Below are 12484 nucleotides of genomic sequence, written 5' to 3'. Positions count from 1 at the left end.
ATACTCATTGGAGGAGACATTATTGGAAAGTGTTGTCGGGAAAATCGACAGAATATGTGGATCACTAAGTGAACCTGAAAGTGTATTCGGATGGCTCATCCAAGGGACAGAGACCGTACTGAACATGACAACGGACCCAACTGAAGTCGTAATCATGCACATAACAATTGTGGAGGAACAAACACTGTCTGACCAGTTAGTCATTTTGGGAAGTGGAGTCAGTAGGAATAGTAATGGAAAAATAATGAGGATGCAGTACAGATCTTTGAAAACATGTGAAGTATGAAGGAGGTAGATATGAGGTAAGCTTACCATGGAACGAAGAAAATAGCGGACTATCCTCCAACTATGGTACTGCAAGAAAACGTTTCGATAACCTTACAAGAAAGTTCCAATCCAACATACCCCTGTATATGAAGTCAGGACATTGTGGAAATGGTGAATCCTAATTACTACCATCCACATCACGTAGTCATTAAATAAAAAAGACCAACCCCTAACTCTGAATAGTATTCAATGCGTAATCACACGCTCACAGGAGTAAGTCACTGAATAATAGATTTTTTACATGCTCTAATCTGAAAACCGATCTGATAAGTGTATTGCTAAAATTCATAGAACACAAGGTAGCATTTATGGCAGAAATCACTAAAGCCTTTAAAGAATGGTCCACCATCCAAAGGACATCCAGCCAACTTGACACAACTGTTTTCGACATCTTGTAGAGTCCATGCTCTGAAGAATTGAGGCTGTTCTGAGGGCAAATGGGGTGCAACACAACATTAGGAAGGTGTTCCTTATGTTTTGTACACAACTGGTGTACTGTATATACACTGAGTATACCAAATATTAGGAATACCTTCCTAATATTGAGTTGCACCCTCTCCCCGTTTGCCCTCAGAACCCTGTTTGCCCTCTCCCCGTTTGCCCTCCTTAATTCGTTGGGGCATGCTCTGTAAAGTGTCGAAGCATTCCACGGGGAAGCTGGCCCTGTGGTAAATTCATTGTAGTTTTCTCTTATTTTTCCAACATCAACGAAGACCGAAACAATGATTACAATCAAACACTAGTGTAATAGAAGAAAAATTACAATAATAAAATCAAAAACATTGAAAAAAACTTTCTGCTCAGATACACACCTCACATTTCACCATGCAACAAGCTTACACATCGGCATAAATGGTACTGTATCCCCTTACTCCCCTAACACTGAGTCTGTAAGGATCGATGCTGGTAGACGAGAAGCAAGTACAGGGAGTGATCATTGAATTAACAACGGACATAGGACAGGACAGCGTCTGGACATGAAAATATAACGACATTAATGCTGACACAGGGAACCAACGGAGGAACAGACAGATATAGATGGGGCAATCAACAAAGTGAAGGAGTCCAGGTGAGTCCAGTGAGCACTGATGCATGTAATGATGGTGACAGGTGTGCGTAATGGAGAGCAGCCTGGCGCCCTCGAGTGCCAGAGAAGGAGAGCGGGAGCAGGAGTGACAGAGTTAAGGTTGCCAAGCTACAGCATCTCTTCCCCTCCCTTACAGGTTAACTGAATTTCTAGGCAAATGGTCCAACATCTGCTGGCATACTTAAATGTTTTCATTTCCATTCATCCTAGCATTGTCTTTCCTTAGGCAAAACCATAATAATCTCCCAATAACAGTGTGTAATCATTGATTTCTATTAATGAAAAAGTTTGAGATGTGCTTATTTTTCTGGTTCGAGGAATGTCTTAAACCAAGCCAAGGCCAAACAACTACGCGTGATGAGAATGGCCAGAGTTCTGAAAGTTTTAGTACTGACCTGGAGAATGTAAAATTACGACTTTGTATTTGAGCCATGCAACCTGATGGCATTCATACAGTACAGAAAGAATACAAAGAGTTTTGTTGCAGCATGGATCTTCAACCCAATTGGATTGCTATCGCCATTCACAAATGTCAGATTCCAATAGATGTGGCAACGGGGCATCCGATGGGACGAATAGCTGCCCGGGGATCTGTCTGAACAATGGCGGTAGTGTTGTGAGAAGTTGCCAGTTTGAGTGAACTCACCATGACATGACATTACGATCCAGCATTGGAGAACAAGTGTACTTCAAATGTGACCAAAGAGTTGTGTTTTCAGCGATGAAAGCGCATTCTGTGCATCTGCATTCCTGCACATCATTCCAGGCACATATGAAGATGGTGTGTGCGCAGTGACTCTGATTGCATCCAAGACCAGAATAGCTCCACTGAAGAAAGTCGCCTTACTCAGGCTAGAGTTATTAGTTGCCTTGATAGAAGCAAAGCTTGGTAACTATATAGGCACTCATCTGAAGATGGAGAAAACACAAATGCATACAACTAAACAATGGAAACCCTTTGCAAAAAATGGAGCCAAAGAAATACAGAGCTTGACTGAACCCTTAAAGTGGAGACATTGCTGTGGAAAAGAAAACCCGGCGGATGCAGGCACTAGAGGGCCAATCAACTGAAAGTGTGCACAGGGCTACAGTTGCTAGAGTGCAGAGAGAAGATTGAACCTGAAGATAATGAAACATCTAATGACAATGAATGTGAATGCAAGGTTGAAGACAAGCAAATCACAGTTCAAACAAATGTAACTTATTAACAGTGCATTTTAGAACAGTACTGTAGTTTGAGCAGAGTTCCACAAGTGACTGCATGGGTGCTAAGAATTGTAAATGTATCAAGAAAGGGGAAAAGGAGTATTATCCACACAAGAATCGCAGAGGCAGAGCGATACTGAATAAAGGTAACCCAGAACCAAGCTTTTAGTGACGAAAAGAAACTGTTAAGAACAGGATGGGAGGTGGATCAACGTGCCAAGATCTGAACTCTAAACCCATTCCTAGATCAGCATGGATTAGGAGGTGGACATAAAATGACCACTTGGAGTTATGACCAAGAGCATCCATTGATACTCCCTACTAGGGGTGTGCTGACCTGGCCATACTCATATTTTTACCCGTAGATTGATAGCTGATAGTCGGATTGGATCAGATGATCGGAAAACACGGACATGCTTTAATATGCCTACGGTGAGGAGGCTAGATGTTGAAAAATACTGCACATTTATAGACAAAAAAATGATATTAGGAGCAGTACGCAGAGGGATGTGTATCTGTGTCTTGAACTTGCAGCGGGCAGACAAGTTTGCTGTCACTTAGTCCGAATGAGCATCAGTGGCTCAAATGTATTCCCTACCCTCGCCCCGCTTGTTAGATGCAATGCACATTGATAGCTTTTAGCAAACGTCCTCACATTTTGATTTATCATAGTAGCAGGCTTACATGAGCCAGCAGCAATCTAAATGATCCGATCGAAACATGCAAGGAGAAGTGATCGGGTGAATGAAGCAAAGAGAGTGGGTGGAGAAATACAGCTTCACTCTATCCAATCAGAGCAACAGAATCAATGTACAGCCCACATTCCTCTTTACAGACAGGCAAACTAGCCAATTGAGTTTTTGAGACCACGTAGTACCTCACACTTGATTGAAAGATGTGCACTGGCACATGAAAAATCATTTTTCCCGATCATGGATAGTCTTCAAAAAATACTCGGCATACCCCTACTCACTGTTAACTACAGACTCTCAGAATTGCAAGTGAAACAATGCCATGATCAAGTGATGCATTCAGGTTTCCAATATACATTGACACAAGTGCGAGAAAAAGTATAGACTGTAAAAGGAAGACAACTAACGTATTGAGTGGTGAACAATATGGTGCTGGAGGGAATGGCTGCTGTTTTACAGGCTCCTAACCAATTGTGCTATTTTGTGTTTTTTCATGTTTGTAACTTATTTTGTACATAATATTTCTACCACTGTCTCTTATGACCGAAAAGAGCTTCTGGATATCAGAACAACGATTACTCACCTCAAACTGGACAAAGATTTTTCTTTAACAAGTCGAGCTCAAAGGATTTACTGCTGCTCCCGGACCAGCCCCAAATCCCTGTCATTCGCATGAAAAGGAGACGCCGACACAAGGGGTACAGATGTGGGTGCCTTGTGAGAATTCATCTACGAGTGAGTAACCCGCCTCTACCATCAATCCTATTGGCGAAAGTGCAATCATTGGAGAATAAACTGGATGAGCTCCATTCGAGACTATCCTGTCAACGGGACATTAAAAACTGTAGTATCTTATGTTTCCCCGAGTCGTGGCTGAAAGACAACCTGCATAATATACAGTTGGCTGGGTTTTCCGTACATCAGCAAGACAGAACGGCTACCTCCAGTAACACAAGGGGTAGTGATCTGTCAACAGTGCATTTGTAAAGTATTCAGACTCCTTGACTTTTTCCACTATTTATGTTACAGCCTTATTCTAAAATGAATAAAATAATACACTTATCAATCTACACACATTACCCCATAATGACAAAGCTTAAAGTTTTTTTATACATTTTTGCACATTTATTACAAATAAAAAACGGATACCTAACTTAAATTGAGCGCAGGTGCATCCTGTTTCCATTGATTATCCTTGATGTTTTTACTACTTGAATGGAGTCCACCTGTGGTAAATTCAATTGATTTTAAATATGATTTGGAAAGGCACACACCTGTCTATATAAGGTCCAACAGTTAGTGCATGTCAGAGCAAAAACCAAGCCATGAGGTCAAAGGAATTGTCTGTAGATCTCCGAGACAGGATTGTGTCAAGGCACAGATCTGGGGAAAGGTAGAAAAACATTTCTTCAGCATTGAAGCATTCTTAAATGGAAGAAGTTTGGAAACACCAAGACTCTTCCTAGAGCTGGCCGGCCAAACTGAGCAATTGGGGGAGAAGAGCCTTGGTCAGGGAGGTAACCAAGAACCCGAGTTTCTTTGTGGAGATGGGAGAACCTTCCAGAAGGACAACCATCTCTGCAGAACTCCATCAATCAGGCCTTAATGGTAGAGTGGCCAGACGGAAGCCATTCCTCAGTAAAAGGCACATGAAAGCCTACTTGGAGTTTGCCAAAAGACACCTCAAGACTCTCAGACTATGAGAAACAATATTCTCTGGTCTGATGAAACCAAGATGGAACTATTTGGCCTGAATGCCAAGCGTCATGTCTGGAGGAAACCTGGCACCATCCCTACGGTGAAGCATGCTGTGGGGATGTTTGTCAGCGGCTGGGACTGGGAGACTAATCAGTATCAAAGGAAAGATGAATGGAGCAAAGTGCAAAGAGATGCTTGATGAAAACCTGCTCCATAGCACTCAGGACTTCAGACTGGGTTGAAGGTTCACCTTCCAACAGGACAACAACCCTAATCACACAGCTAAGACAACGCGGGAATGGCTTCGGGATAAGTATCAATCTCCTTGAGTGGCCCAGTCAGAGCCCGGACTTGAACCAGATCGAACATCTCTGGAGAGTCCTGTAATTGAACCCACAAATGCTGATGCTCCAGATACTCAACTAGTCTAAAAAAGAACAGTTTTATTGCTTCTTTCATCAGAACAACAGTTTTCAGCTGTGCTAACATAATTGCAAAATGTTTTTCTAATAATCAATTTGCCTTTTAAAATAATAAACTTGGATTAGCTAACACAACTTGCCATTGGAACACAGGAGTGATGGTTGCTGATAATGGGCCTCTGAACGCCTATGTAGATATTCCATACAAAATCTGCCGTTTTCAAATAGTCATTTACAACATTAACGATGTCTACACTATTTCTGATCAATTTGATGTTATTTGAAATGGACAAATAATGTGTTTTTCTTTCAAAAACAAGGACATTTAAGTGATTCTTTGAAAAACAAAGACATTTCTAAGTGACCCACAAACTTTTGAACTGTGGTGTATATTTTTAATATGAATGAAAGTAAGAAAATTGTTATGGAAATCAAAATACTACTCATATTACAGAGCAAGCGTAAAATGTAATCTGACACCAATTTTGTAGCACCTACAGAAGAAATATAATGGACTCTTAAAAATGTGCCTAGTAAATACAAAATGTTACATTATCCAACTTATTTCTCAATTATGCTTTAAGAAACAAATGTGAAATATGTAAACTATCCTTCTATATTGAACAAATACATAAATGCAACATGCAACAATTTTAACGATGTAAGGAAATCAATCAATTTAAATAAATAAATTAGGCCCTAATCTATGGATTTCACATGACTGGGCAGGGGCACAGCCATGGGTGGGCCTGGGAGGGCATAGGTCAACCCACTTGGGAGCCAGGCTCACCTACTGGGGAGCCAGGCCCAGCCAATCCGAATGAGTTTATCCCCACAAAGGGGTTTATTACAGACAGAAATACTCCTCAGTTTCATCAGCTTCCGGGTGGCTGGTCTCAGACGATCCCTTAGGTAAAGATGCCAGAAGTGGATGTCCTGGCCTGGCGTGGTTACACATGGTTTGTGTTTGTGAGGCCGGTTGGACGTACTACTAAATTCTCGAAAACAACTTTGGAGGCGGCTTATGGTAGAGAAATTAACATTAAATTATCTGGTAATAACTGGTGGACATTCCTGCAGTCAGAATGCCAATTGTATGTTCCCTAAAAACTTGAGACATATATGGCATTGTGTGACCAAACTGCACATTTTAGAGTGGCCTTTTATTGTCCCAAGCACAAGGTCCATCATTGTAATGATCATGCTATTTGATCAACTTCTTGTTATGCCACACCTGTCAAGTGGATGGGTTAACTCTTGGCAAAGAAGAAATGCTCACCAACAGGGATGTAAACACATTTGAAATAATATTTTTGTGCTTATGGAAAATTTCACGGATGTTTTATTTCAGCTCATGAAACATGGGACCAACACTTTACATGTTGTGTTTATGTTTTTATCTAGTATAGTAATAAAATGTAAGGAAAACCCCCAAATCATGGTCTTTTTGTTGTTGTAGTTTTGTGACGAATCACCCATTTTACTCCTTTTACCTCAACTAACCTTTACCACCACACATTGAGTCGATACCGGTACGCCCTTTATATAGCGTCTTTTTTGTTATTGTGTTACTTTTTATTTGATTTTGTACTTTATTTAGTAAATATTTTCTTAACTCTATTTCTTGAAATGCATTGTTCAAGCATTTCACGGTAAGGTCTACCTGTTACCTGTTGTGTTCTGCGCATGTGACAAATAAATTAGTATTTGATTTGTCTATCTTTTTCTCCCTGCCCGTCCCTCTTTTGCAGTCTCTCCATCCTTTCTTTACCCCTTCCATTCCTCACCCCCCTCTCTGTCTTTCCATGTCTCCCTCTCTTTCTCATTTGTTCGTCTGAAGTGAGTTGTGCCTGTCATACGTTCTGAGATGTAGAGCTTATCAGAAAAGCGGGCGTCTCAGCCTCTTTAATTGCAGTAGATGGGAGAGAAACCCATGGAAGTATATGCCTCAGTCTTTGCATGGCTCACTATGTGAAGTGTCATAGCAAGAATTGATCAAAGTTGACCCGTTATTACTATTCACTGGACATAGTGTCGAAGTGATAGAAGCACATCAACTTTTTCAATGTTCAATTCTCCAATGTGTCTTTAGAAGGCATCCGCTACATTGCAGCATGCCACATATGAGACATTATGTCCAACTGGAGGAGGTGTAATTATGTCTAACAAATGTGTTGTGCTCACACATTTACCCAAGCTGTGCTCGGGGCTATGCAAATCCACTAAGACACTAGAGACTCTTTAAAGGTTCAAATGTGTTTGCCCTTCTCACAGGCTCTGTCTGAAAGTCTGTTTTTCCCTCGGTGCACACGGCCTGTTTGCATAAGTGTGTGCTTGAGCATTTTCATGTACTCAATATTGTTTCTATGGATATGTAGAGGAAATGTGTAGCTGGGAGTCGTCAGCCCCAGCACTAGACCCCGCCACATATAATCAGTTCTAATGTGACCTCTGCTTGTCAGGTAATTAATTGGGCCTGATCAATAAAGTCACTTTGTCAATACACCGCAATGGCCTGTTTGCACCCCTGACAGTCCACCATTAATCTCTGTCTATTGATCACTTACTGACCTCTAGTAGTCTCCATACCCTGACCCACCAGAGTGTGTGTGTATATATACTCTGCTTACCATTGAAGACCATGTTGGTTGAAAGTCAGTATTACCGATAGGTTTATTAAGAGCACTTATTGGGAGCAGCAAACAGTGAGCCAACATGATTTTTTTTTCTCTATATTGGCACTTTTTGTTCAGCTGCTATACAAAAGTTGGATGTGCGTAAAACCCTCGCTTATCATTTATACATCCCTTAGTGGTGGTTTATGATGCTTTATATCTCATGAACTGTTATTAATTGTATTTGTAATTTATTTCACCTTTTTTATCAGGGCTACTGAGACCTAGATCTATTTTACAGATGAGCCCTGAAATTACAGAAGTACACACATCAAATACAAAATGCAAGGAGAAAGAAAACAGTAAAAAAAATCAATTAAAAAAATGTATCCGTAATAGGCTAATGAAGTGTATGGGAAGCATAGACAAATTAAAATGTGGATGACTGGAGGAAGAGGGGAAAGAGAGAGGAGTGTTAGAAGGAGAACGACGGGTGATGAAGGAGAGAATGATGGTTAGCATAGAGAAATAAGTTGTGTGTAAGAGGAGAAAGGCAAGTAACTGGTGAGAGTTGAAGAATAGGGACTGAAAAGAGACAGAAACAAGAGGTACATTGCCTTCAGAAAATATTCATACCGCTTGGCTTATTCCACATTTTGTGTTACAGCATGAATGCAAAATGGATTACATAGATTTTTTTCACCGATCTACCAAAATACCTCAATGACAAATTAAACATTTATTGAAAGGAAATACAGAAATATATAATTTACCTAAGGATTTACACCCCTGAGTCAATACTTTGTCGAAGCACATTTTGGCATCGACTACAACACATTTTTTTAAGTAAGTCTCTTTAAAAAATTATTCAAGCTCTATCAAATTGGTTGTTGATCATTGCTAGACTACCATTTTCAGGTCTTACCATAGATTTTCAAGTTGACTTCCAGGAACATTCACTGTTTTCTTGTTAAGCAACCAGTGTAGATTTAGCCTTGAGTTTTAGGTTATTGTTCTGCTGAAAGGGGAATTAATCCCCCAGTGTTTGGTGGAAAGCAGACTGAACCAGGTTTTCCTCTAGGATTTTGCCTGTGCTTAGCTCTATTCCATTTTTTTTCTGAAAAAAAAACTCCCCAGTCCTTTAACGATTACAAGCATACCCATAACATGATGCAGCCAACACTATGCTTGAAAATATGGAGAGCAAAACTCAGTAATATGTTTGGGGCAAATCCAATACAACACATTGTATTCAGAACAAAAAGTTAATTCCTACGACATATTTTTTGCAGTATTACTTTAGTGCCTTTGTTGCAGACAGTATGAATGTTTTGGAATATTTTTTATTCTGTACAGGCTTTCTTATTTTCAACTCCGTTGATTAGGTTAGTATTGTTGAGTAACTACAATGTTGTTGATCCATCCTCTGTTTTCTCCTATCAAAGCCATTCAACTCTGTAACTTGTTTTAAAGTCACCATTGGCCTCATGGTGAAATCCCTGAGAGGTTTCCTTTCTATCCAGCGACTGAGTCAGGAAGGACACTTGTATCTTTGTACTGACTGGGTGCATTGAAACACCATCCAAATTGTTATTATTAATTTCACAATGCTCAAAGGGATATTCCATGTCTGATTTTTTTTTGTGCCCTTTGTAAGGCATTTGTGGTTGAATCAAGTTGTCTCTGAATCCAGAGAATCTTTGCCACAAACCCTGCTGTCCTCTGCAGCAGTCAACTCTGCACCTGTTTCTCTGGTGGCTTCGTAGGACAGAGTGGGAGCGTGGAGGTTTTATGGCGGCTCCTGCAAGCATCTGATTGCTTTGATATGTGTTTCAGAGCGAACACTAAACGTGGCATGAAAGTGGATTTACTTTCACTGAGGGGGCGTGCAGAGAGGAGAGTGGTTTTTGTATGGGTGATTCTACAGAAGTGGTGCAAATTGCAGTCCCACCCCAGAATAAAACCATACAAAAAAACAGTTAAGTCTCCAAACTTAGGACATTTTATTTACATCATGTTATGTTCTAATTCAATCCAAGGCAATAACAAACATATTGTTCAATTAATATATTACAAAGTCATTGTTTTATACAGTCATTTCTATTGAGGTGGCTGTCCCATGCCCTGACTCAAAATTAATGTTTTAAAATAAATAAAACATTAAATCATTAATTGCTTTAACACTATTTCAATAGAATATATTGAGTTGTTCTATTATTATGTTGAAAGATACTGATCTAATTAGTAGTTTTGCCTAAACTGATACTCGAACAGCAACAGTCCAGTGGATGAGTTCGGCAGTGTGATGTGAGCATGCTCCGCCCAGACGAGGAACTTGCTCCAGTTGCTGGCCTGGGTGGAGACAAAACAGGGGAGGAACTTCTCCAGGTTCTGGTTGGCCCGCTCTCTGTTTGCCCATTCAACTGAGACTCACCGACGTCCCCAAAAGGGAGCAGAAGGCTTTCCAATACCGTGTGGGGCCCACAAACTGGGGCCCACAATCCGAGACAATGTCCTGGGGAGGTCCGTGTAGTCGAAAGACATGGGTAATCATGATCAACGTGCAACCCTGTGATAAAGTATATGGACAGGTGGGACCAGGTCCGGCTGGGGTTGGGCAGAGATTGGAGCAACCCAGCCGGTCGCTGTCGTGAGGACTTGCTTTGGGCACAGGTGGAACAGGCTGCAACAAAGGATCTCACATCCTCAATCATGTTGAGCCACCAGAATTTCCGCCTCAGGAAGTCGAGGGTCCGATTTAACCCCTGGATGCCCAGTTAATTCAGAGGAGTGTCCCCATTGTAGTACTCAGGTACGGGCTGATCGTGGAACATAGTCTGTTTGTGGGGTCAGGTTCTTGGGTCTTGCCTTGTCATACCATGGTCTCTATACTCCGTAACACGGAACCATAATAGCCAGCAGCATACCACCCTGCATAACACTGCTGGCTTGCCTCTGAAGCTAAGCAGGGTTGGTCCTGGTCAGTCCCTGGATGCGAGACCAGATGCTGCTGGAAGTGGTGTTGGAGGGCCAGTAGGAGGCACTCTTTCTTCTGGTCTAGAAAATATCCCAATGCCCCAGGCCAGTGATTGGGGACACTGCCCTGTTTAGGGTGCTGTCTTTCGGATGGGACGTTAAACGGGTGTCCTGACTCTCTGCAGTCATTTAAGATCCCAGGGCACTTATTGTAAGAGTAGGGGTGTTATTAACCCCGGTGTCCTGGCTAAATTCCCAATCTGGCCATAAAACCATCACTGTCACCTAATAATCCCCAGTTTAAAAATTGGCTCATTCATCCCCCTCCTCTCCCCTGTAACTATTCCCCAGGTTGTTGCTGCAAATGAGAATGTGTTCTCACTCGACTTACCTGGTAAAATAACAGATAAATAAATGTGGGAGCTGGGGATGATTGGCTTGGAGTCCATCTCCTTGTTAAAGACATTGTGCTGGCGGGATGGGGAATCCGCTTTCTGATTCTTGGATCCTGTGCGATAGGCTCGAGTGAAGTTGAACCTGTTAAAAACAGCACACCTATCCTGACGAGCGTTCAACCTCCTGGATTTTTGAATGGAGACCAAGTTTTTATGGTCCATCCAGATCAAGAAAGGATGAGGTGCCCCCTCCAACCAGTGTCTCCACCCCTCAAGGGCCCACTTGAGTGCCAAGAGCTCCTGGTTGCCTACAGCATAGTTGTGTTCTGCTGGCGAGAACTGCTTTGAAAGAAAGGCACATGGGTGCAATCTCTTGTCCCCCTCGTTCCACTGTGGAAGGACCACCCCTGCTCTGGTATCCGAGACATCAAACTCTACCACGAAGGTACGAGTTGGATCAGGATGAATGAGGGTCCGGAGGTGAAACATCCATTGAGCTCCATGAAATACCCTGTCAGCCTCGGGGGTCTAAACAAAATGGGTCTGGGGCTTGCGGGTTAGGGATGTGAGAGTCGCTGCCACTGCACCAAAGTTGCCTAGAAAACACCTGTAAAAATGGGCAAACCCGAGGAACCGCTGGACTTGTTTAAGTGAGGCGGGACGGGGCCAGTCAGTGACCGCCCTGACCTTTAACAGGGTCCATTTGGATACCGGCTGTAGAGATGATGTGGCCCAGGACAGAGACTTGCAATACATGGAACTCACACTTCTCAATCTTGACGTATAGTTGACTCTACAGGAGGCATCTCAGGACTTGGAGCATGTGCAGGATGTGTTCCGGGAGGGTCTTGGTGAAGATCAGGATGACGTTGAGGTAAACAAAGACGAACCGATTCAACATATCCCTAAGAGTGTCATTGACCAATGCTTGGAAGACTGCTGATGAGTTCGATAATCCGAATGGCATGACTAAATAGCCAGAGGCCACTAGGGGTGTTAAAGGCAGTTTTCCATTAATCTCCCTCCTTGATTCTCACCAGATTGTAAGCTTTGCGGTGGTCCAGTT

The sequence above is a fragment of the Oncorhynchus masou genome, chromosome 22 (assembly GCF_036934945.1).
Source record: "Oncorhynchus masou masou isolate Uvic2021 chromosome 22, UVic_Omas_1.1, whole genome shotgun sequence".
Classification (NCBI taxonomy): Eukaryota; Metazoa; Chordata; class Actinopteri; order Salmoniformes; family Salmonidae; genus Oncorhynchus; species Oncorhynchus masou.
Note: the sequence above shows the minus strand (reverse complement) of the source record.